Genomic DNA, 9,966 nt, shown 5'->3' with positions numbered 1-9,966 from the left:
CAGACTGGTGAACACTTATACCACAGAAGTCCACCCACTGGAGTGAAAGTTCTGAGCCCCACGTCAGGCTTCCCAACCTGGGGGTCTGGCAACGGGAGGAGGAATTCCTAGAGAATCAGACTTTGAAGCCTAGTGGGAATTGACTGCAGGACTTCGACAGGACTGGGGGAAACAGAGACCCCACTCTTGGAGGGTGCACACAAAATAGTGTGCGCATCAGGATGCAGGGGAAGGAGCAGTGACCCCGGGGGAGACTGAACCAGACCTACCTGCTGGTGTTGGAAGGTCTCCTGCAGAGGTGGGGGGTGGCTCTGTTTCACCGTGGGAACAAGGAAACTGGCAGCAGAAGTTCTGGGAAGTACTCCTTGGCGTGAGCCCTCCCAGAGTCTGTCATTAGCCCCACCAAAGAGCCCAGGTAGGCTCCAGTGTTGGGTTGCTTCAGGCAAAACAACCAATGGGGAGGGAACCCAGCCCCACCCATCACAAGTCAAGTGGATTAAAGTTTTACTGAGCTCTGACCACCACAGCAACAGTCAGCTCTACTCACCACCAGAGCCTCCCATCAAGCCTCTTAAATAGCCTCAACCACCAGAGGGCATACAGCAGAAGCAAGAAAAACTATAATCCTGCAACCAGTGGAACAAAAACCACATTCACAGCAAGATAGACAAGATGAAAAGCCAGAGGGCTATAGATCAGATGAAGGAACAAGATAAAACCCCAGAAAAACAACTAAATGAAGTGGAGATAGGCACCCTTCCAGAAAAAGAATTCAGAATAATGATAGTGAAGACGATCCAGGACCTCGGAATAAGAATGGAGGCAAAGATCGAGAAGATGCAAGAAATGTTTAACAAAGACCTAGAAGAATTAAAGAACAAACAAACAGAGATGAACAATACAATAACTGAAATGAAAACTACACTAGAAGGAATCAATAACAGAATAACTGAGGCAGAAGAACGGGTAAGTGACCTGGAAGACAGAATGGTGGAATTCACTGCTGCGGAACAGAATAAAGAAAAAAGAATGAAAAGACATGAAGACAGCCTAAGAGACCTCTGGGACAACATTAAACGCAACAACATTCACATTATAGGGGTCCCAGAAGGAGAAGAGAGAGAGAAAGGACCAGAGAAAATATTTGAAGAGACTAAAGTCAAAAACTTCCCTAACATGGGAAAGGAAGTAGCCACCCAAGTCTAGGAAGCACAGAGAGTCCCATACAGGATAAACCCAAGGGGAAACACGCCGAGACACATAGTAATCAAATTGGCAAAAATTAAAGAGAAAGAAAAATTATTGAAAGCAGCAAGGGAAAAACGACAAATAACATACAAGGGAACTCCCATAAGGTTAACAGCTGATTTCTCAGCAGAAACTCTACAAGCCAGAAGGGAGTGGCATGATATACTTAAAGTGATGAAAGGGAAGAACCTACAACCAAGATTACTCTACTCCACGAGGATCTCATTCAGATTTGATGGAGAAATCAAAAGCTTTACAGACAAGCAAAAGCTAAGAGAATTCAGCACCACCAAACCAGCTTTACATCAAATGCCAAAGGAACTTCTCTAACTGAGAAACACAAGAGAAGAAAAGGACCTACAAAAACAAACCCAAAACAATTAAGAAAATGGTCATAGGAACATCCATATCGATAATTACCTTAAACGTGAATGGATTAAATGCTCCAACCAAAAGACACAGGCTTGCTGAATGGATACAAAAACAAGACCCATATATATGCTGTCTACAAGAGACCCACTTCAGACCTAGGGACACATACAGACTGAAAGTGAGGGGATGGAAAAAGATATTCCATGCAAATGGAAATCAAAAGAAAGCTGAAGTAGCTATACTCATATCAGATAAAATAGACTTTAAAATAAAGAATGTTACAAGAGACAAGGAAGGACACTACATAATGATCAAGGGATCAATCTAAGAAGAAGATATAACAATTATAAATATATATGCACCTAACATAGGAGCTCCTCAATACATAAGGCAACTGCTAACAGCTATAAAAGAGGAAATCGACAATAACACAATAATAGTCGGGGACTTTAACACCTCACTTACATCAATGGACAGATCATCCAAAATGAAAATAAATAAGGAAACAGAAGCTTTAAATGACACAATAGACCAGATAGATTTAATTGATATTTATAGGACATTCCATCCAAAAACAGCAGATTACACTTTCTTCTCAAGTGCGCACAGAACATTCTCCAGGATAGATCACATCTTGGGTCACAAATCAAGCCTCAGTAAATTTAAGAAAAGTGAAATCATATCAAGCATCTTTTCTGACCACAACGCTATGAAATTAGAAATGAATTACAGGGAAAAAAATGTAAAAAACAGAAACACATGAAGTCTAGACAATACGATACTAAATGACCAAGAGATCACTGAAGAAATCAAAGAGGAAATCAAAAAATACCTAGAGACAAATGACAATGAAAACACGACGATCCAAAACCTATGGGATGCAGCAAAATCTGTTCTAAGAGGGAAGTTTATAGCTATACAAGCCTACCTAAAGAAAGAAGAAAAATCTCAAGTAAACAATCTAACCTTACACCTAAAGGAACTAGAGAAAGAGGAACAAACAAAACCCAAAGTTAGCAGAAGGAAAGAAATCATAAAGATCAGAGCAGAAATAAATGAAATAGAAACAAAGAAAACAATAGCAAAGATCAATAAAACTAAAAGCTGGTACTTTGAGAAGATAAACAAAATTGATAAGCCATTAGCCAGACTCATCAAGAAAAAGAGGGAGAGGACTCAAATCAATAAAATTAAAAATGAAAAAAGAGAAGTTACAACAGACACCACAGAAATACAAAGCATCCTAAGAGACTACTACAAGCAACTCTATGCCAATAAAATGGACAACCTGGAAGAAATGGACAAATTCTTCGAAAGGTATAACCTTCCAAGACTGAACCAGGAAGAAATAGAAAATATGAACAGACCAATCACAAGGAATGAAATTGAAACGGTGATTAAAAATCTTCCAACAAGGGGCTTCCCTGGTGGCGCAGTGGTTGAGAACCTGCCTGCTAATGCAGGAGACGCAGGTTCGGGCCCTGGCCTGGGAAGATCCCACGTGCCGCGGAGCGGCTGGGCCCGTGAGCCACAGTTGCTGAGCCTGCGCGTCTGGAGCCTGTGCTCCGCAGCGGGAGAGGCCGCGAGGGTGAGAGGCCTGCGCAGTGCGATGAAGAGTGGCCCCCGCTTGCCACAACTAGAGGAAGCCCTCGCACAGAAACGAAGACCCAACACAGCAAAAATAAATAAATAAATAAATCTTCTGCCCATTTAAAAAAAAAAAAAAATGTACAGATGGCATTCCACATCTGCAGGTTTCGCATCACAGATACAACCAATCTCAGATCAAAAATATTTAAAAAAAAAAAAAATCTTCCAACAAAAGTCCAGGACCAGATGGCTTCACAGGTGATTCTATCAAACATTTAGAAAAGAGCTAACACCCATCCTTCTCAAACTCTTCCAAGAAATTGCAGAGGAAGGAACACTCCCAAACTCATTTTATGAGGCCACCATCACCCTGATACCAAAACCAGACAAAGATACTACAAAAAAAGAAAATTACAGACCAATATCACTGATGAATATAGATGCAAAAATCCTCAACAAAATACTAGCAAACAGAATCCAACAACACATTAAAAGGATCATACACCATGTTCAAGTGGGGTTTATCCCAGGAATGCAAGGATTCTTCAATATACGCAAATCAATCAACGTGATACACCATATTAACAAATTGAAGAATAAAAACCATATGATCATCTCAATAGATGCAGAAAAAGCTTTTGAAAAAATTCAACACCCATTTATGATAAAAACTCTCCAGAAAGTGGGCATAGAGGGAACCTACCTCAACATAATGAGAGCCATATACGACAAACCCACAGCAAACATCATTCTCAATGGTGAAAAACTGAAAGCATTTCCTCTAAGATCAGGAACAATACAAGGATGTCCACTCTCACCACTATTATTCAACATAGTTTTGGAAGTCCTAGCCATGGCAATCAGAGAAGAAAAAGAAATAAAAGGAATACAAATTGGAAAAGAAGAAGTAAACCTTTCGTTGTTTGCAGATGACATGATACTATACATAAAGAATCCTAAAGATGCCACCAGAAAACTACTAGAGCTAATCAATGAATTTGGTAAAGTTGTAGGATACAAAATTAATGCACAGAAATCTCTTGCATTCCTGTACACTAATGATGAAATATCCTAAAGAGAAATTAAGGAAACACTCCCATTTACCACTGCAACAAAAAGAATAAAATACCTAGGAATAAACCTACCTAAGGAGACAAAAGACCTGCATGCAGAAAACTTTAAGACACGGATGAAAGCAATTAAAGGTGATACCAACAGATGGAGAGATATACCATGATCTTGGATTGGAAGAATCAATATTGTGAAAATGACTATACTACCCACAGCAATCTACAGATTCAATGCAATCCCTATCAAATTGCCAATGGCATTTTTTATGGAACTAGAACAAAAAATCTTAAAATTTGTATGGAGACACAAAAGACCCCAAATACCCAAAGCAGTCTTGAGGGAAAAAAACGGAGCTGGAGGAATCAGACTCCCTGACTTCAGACTATACTACAAAGCTACAGTAATCAAGACAATATGGTACTGGCACAAAAACAGAAACATAGATCAATGGAACAAGATAGAAAGCCCAGAGATAAACCCACGCACCTATGGTCAACTAATCTATGACAAAGGAGGCAAAGATATACAATGGAGAAAAGACAGTCTCTTCAATAAGTGGTGCTGGGAAAACTGGACAGCTACATGTAAAAGAATGAAATTAGAACACTCCCTAACACCATACACAAAAATAAACTCAAAATGGATTCAAGACCTAAATGTAAGACCAGACACTATAAAACTCTTAGAGGAAAACATAGGAAGAACACTCTTTGACATAAATCACAGCAAGATCTTTTTTGATTCACCTCCTAGAGTAATGGAAATAAAAACAAAAATAAACAAATGGGACCTAATGAAACTTCAAAGCTTTTGCACAGCAAAGGAAACCATAAACAAGACGAAAAGACAACCCTCAGAATGGGAGAAAATATTTGCAAACGAATCAACGGACAACGGATTAATCTCCAAAATATATAAACAGCTCATGCAGCTCAATATTAAAGAAACAAACAACCCAATCCAAAAATGGGCAGAAGACCTAAATAGACATTTCTCCAAAGAAGACATACAGATGGCCAAGAAGCACATGAAAAGATGCTCAACATCACTATTAGAGAAATGCAAATCAAAACTACAATGAGGTATCACCTCACACCAGTTAGAATGGGCATCATCAGAAAATCTACAAACAACAAATGCTGGAGAGGGTGTGGAGAAAAGGGAACCCTCTTGCACTATTGGTGGGAATGTAAATTGATACAGCCACTATGGAGAACAGTATGGAGGTTCCTTAAAAAACTGAAAGTAAAATTACCATATGATCCAGCAATTCCACTACTGGGCATATACCCAGAGAAAACCATAATTCAAAAAGACACATGCACCCCAGTGTTCATTGCAGCACTATTTACAATAGCCAGGTCATGGAAGCTACCTAAATGCTCATCGACAGACGAATACATAAAGAAGATGTGGTACATATATACAATGGAATATTACTCAGCCATAAAAAGGAACGAAACTGAGTCATTTGTTGAGACGTGGATGGACCTAGAGACTGTCATACAGAGTGAAGTAAGTCAGAAAGAGAAAAACAAATATCGTATATTAACGCATGTATGTGGAACCTAGAAAAATGGTACAGATGAGCCGGTTTGCAGGGCAGAAGTTGAGACAGAAATGTAGAGAACAAACGTATGGACACCAAGGGGGGAAAGCGGCGGGGGGGTGGGGATGGTGGTGTGCTGAGTTGGGCGATTGGGATTGACATGTATACACTGTTGTGTATAAAATTGGTGACTAATAAGAACCTGCAGTATAAACAAACAAACAAACAAAACAACTAATACTAAACTTTCACTGGGTTATTTGTATGGAAATATGTTAATATAAATGTTTCAGACATTACATGAAATTTCTAAAAATCTTATATGTTCTGGTATAATGTTATAAGTCATAATTCTAGTTATTACTTTAAAATGTATATCTCAGAAATAACTAAATTTCCTTGTCAATTGCATTATTATGAACTTTCATCAAATCTTTAACCGTGGTCATTTTTAAGTCTTTTGTCATTTACAGACAGTTCTGGGTGTACTCTGATGTTTTTGCAAATATGTTCCTATAAAAGGGTCTCATCTTCAAGGAATTCTTGGAAAAGACTCTGACAAGTACAGGTTTCTGGTAACTGACTGTACTGCTGAACTGAATGAATAAGCATTTTCAGAACTCTAATGAAAAACCGATGAACTCATAAAAGTGCTAACAAAAGATCAAGATGAAAAAAAAAATTAATTACATGGGACTGCGTGAACTGATGAGGATGATTATACTTTTTGTGACTTTCTGTTTGAAGGAAAAAATCCCACAAGGACTCAGAGGCAAAAAATATACAAGTCAATTTTCACTGCAAAGTAAAGGAGCTGTTACAGTGGAGGATTACTGGACTGAATGTCAATATTATGACATAGTTATGAGTGTGTTTCGTGTTTGGCAATTGCAATCTTTGTTGCTTTTGTTGTGGCCATCCATTTACAATGCTTGGTGCCAGTTTATTTATCTCTTGTAAAAATAAAATACAGTGTATGTGTGTGGGAAAACAAAAAAAAAAAAACAAGAAAATGCAAGTTTTCAGCTTGCACACTGAAAACTACAAAACATAATTGAAAGAAATTCAAGAAGACATAAATAAATGAAAAGACATCCTGTGTTCATGAATTGGAAAAAAAATACAAACTAAATAAAATAAAAATAAATACAGTTTTTAAATAGAGAAAAATCGAGACATAGTTGCTGGGTAGCAGATTTTTAAAGACAGGAGCAGGCTCTGCTTCTTCAACTTCCACTGTTGTCTGCTTTTGTATTTTTAAGTAATGCCTGCTCCTATCTTCTGCCTTTATCAGGTTCCTTCTGCTGGTACACACTTTGTGATGGTCATAGCCTTATTGTTTTACAGTCATTAGCCAACTGCAGGCAATTCACATTTCCAGTCTCTCTGCCCATCAAGAGCCACTTCCCTAATGAGTCAAGTTTGGGGCCTGCTCCAGCACTGAGCTAGACTTCAAGAGAAATGACAGCTCAGCCTTCTTCATCAAGAAGCTTCCTCTACCTCCCCTAGTGGGGAGACAGGCAAGATTTACCATCTAGGAAAGATGCTCAAGACTTGCCCTTGTTCCAGGGTCCCTCTGGATTCCTGTGTTTTTGTCGTTTCACTGCTTTGTTACTTTTATTACCCAAGGGGGGTTGTTTAGTGAGATGGTGCAATCAAGGTACTGCCTGCAGGGACAGATTGATATGTCTGGGCTTGGGACCAAGAACTTGCTTCTGGTTTTGCTTTCATCAGGAAACTCAGAGCCGCACAAGCTGCTCACTTCTAAGGAGCACTGGGTGAGCGCACCTCCCCCCGACATGATCGCTGCACCAGTCACCTGCCCCTTCTCCTCCTATCTACTGCCTCAAGGGTTAAATTATTTTTCAGAATTCAGGAGATTTTGGAAAGCTGCCTCACACCTTTTGTGGATTGATGGGAAAGGAGGTAGGATGATAGATAGCTCCACAGAGGATGCCTGTGTGGGCAAAGCTTTCGACCGCTCTGCGTGAGTGTTCCTCTCGAGGAAACATTCCTATCTTCACTTTCAGCACTGCTGTGAGGACCAGATGCTACAAGGGCAATGCCCACCCTCTAGGAACACAAGTGCTATGAAAGCAGAGACTGAAAATGAAGGTGATGATGGAAGGTTTTCTAATTATAGCTCACATCTTGTAAGTTACAAATGTCTTGCCTTTGGGAGATGAGGTTCTCAGAGAGAAAACTGAGCTGTAGGGGCTCAAGAAGCAGACACTTTAATAAAACCAGACAGCCACCACTGCCTCCCATGGTGTGGGCTTTCTTCCTTGTGATGTTGGACTTTTCTGGTGAGCTCACCCCTGGTAACCTAGGGATGAGATTATCTTTCTGCCCACGAGAGCTGCTGTGTATGACAGATGCACGTTCCAGCAATTAAGTATCAATAGGTGTGGCAGTAATGGTATGAACAGGGCAAGCTGTTCAGGGACAACTGAACAACTGGACTCAGCCTGTTACTTCATCTCCTTTTCTGTTTATAAATTTCCCGAGTACAATTTCCTAATCTCCTTATTTTTATTCCAGATTTCCCTTTCTTTGTATGCATTCAGTTTTCATTCATTCAAGGGGAAAGTACAGTAGTTCAAGTAGAAAGAACAGTAGTTCACTTTCCCCTTGAATGAATGAAAACTGAATGAACAAAAGTGAACTTACATGCCATATGTATGTGCATACATATATATACACACACATATATATACATACATGTAATTATGTCTATAGATAGATAGATATTTGTATAGAGATTATAAAATGGTATTAGGTCCTTAACCTACACTGTGTCAATTTATCCCCACGACAGCATTGTGCGGTGTCATTCTTAGACTGGGTTTTACAGATGAGGATATTGCCATAAGAAGAGGTTAAATAGCTTAGTCTAATTCTCAACAAGAGGAATTGTCTGAGCTGATGCATTTTCCCCTTCAGTGGAGCTCAACAAAATGAGTAAACTATGGTGTACTCATCTGGGAGGGGCCAGGCTGGGAGGGGCCCAAGCTCTAGGGTTGTGGACACCTGGGCCGCCACTTGAACCATCCTCCTGACTCCTCTAACCTCCCCAGGTTAGGGCCAGGGCTCAAGCTTTTTTTTATTCCAGGTTGCCACTGCAGTTTTCACCTTCTTCTCCCTCTACTTCTGGCCAGACTTTGGTGGTCTTGGTGAGAAAGGGAAGAAAAAGAAGGAAAAAGCCCAATTTCATGGTGTCACCCTCAAGGGCCTATAGTGAAGGCCACACATTCCACTACTAGCAGTTGTGTTTCTTGGAGCCCATGGGCCACCCTCAGTTAAGATACAAATGAACCGAAAAAAGTTACTCACTGACCAATGATATGCTAGCTTATTAAATACGTCCAGAACACAGGGCAGTGCCCACATAGTGAATAACAATAACAGTGATTATTATACTAAGAGCTAACAGTGTATACTGAGCACTGTCAACGGGACCAGGCAGTCACTGAGCAATCAACATGCATTGTCTCCATTCATTCTCAAAAAACTCTCACTCACAATGGAGCTGAGGCTGGGAGAGTGAAGCCACTTTCCTGAGGTCGCTAAGGATGTGCGGGCCCAGGGACTCTATCTACTGCAGGTTGTCTGCCTGGGAACCTCAGGGTAACAGACTATAGGAGCCACGTGGTGGGCTTAGGAGAAGCACCTGGTAGGAGAGAGGCCGCTAGGAGCCAGCGGGGGCTGAAAGCGAATGCTGCTGACAGAATGTTGAGTAGGAAAAAAATTAAGTTCCAGGGGACTACATGCAGCAGGATATGCTTTTTACAAAGTTCCAGAGCACGAAACCTCAACAATATGCTATTATTAATGGTAACATTAATTTAAAAACCAAGGGAATAAATTCCAGGTAGTGGCTAGCTCTGGGGCTGGTGGGGTACAGGATAAGGGAGGGACACATAGATACATGCAAATTATTGCTAATTTTTCCAGTTCTTGGATTGGCTGATGGGTTCACCAGGGGTTCATTGTATTATTTAAAAGTATGTTCAATAAAAAAAGAAAAACTGTAACAAAAAAGCCAGGTATAAGGAGTTTGTCTCGAACCATGATTATGAAAAAATAATCTAATTTTGTTTATCTAAGGACCAGATATTTTTTATAAAGGATAGGGG

This window comes from Balaenoptera acutorostrata, chromosome 12, assembly GCF_949987535.1.
Source record: "Balaenoptera acutorostrata chromosome 12, mBalAcu1.1, whole genome shotgun sequence".
NCBI classification, from domain to species: domain Eukaryota; kingdom Metazoa; phylum Chordata; class Mammalia; order Artiodactyla; family Balaenopteridae; genus Balaenoptera; species Balaenoptera acutorostrata.
This window is presented reverse-complemented; position numbering follows the sequence as displayed.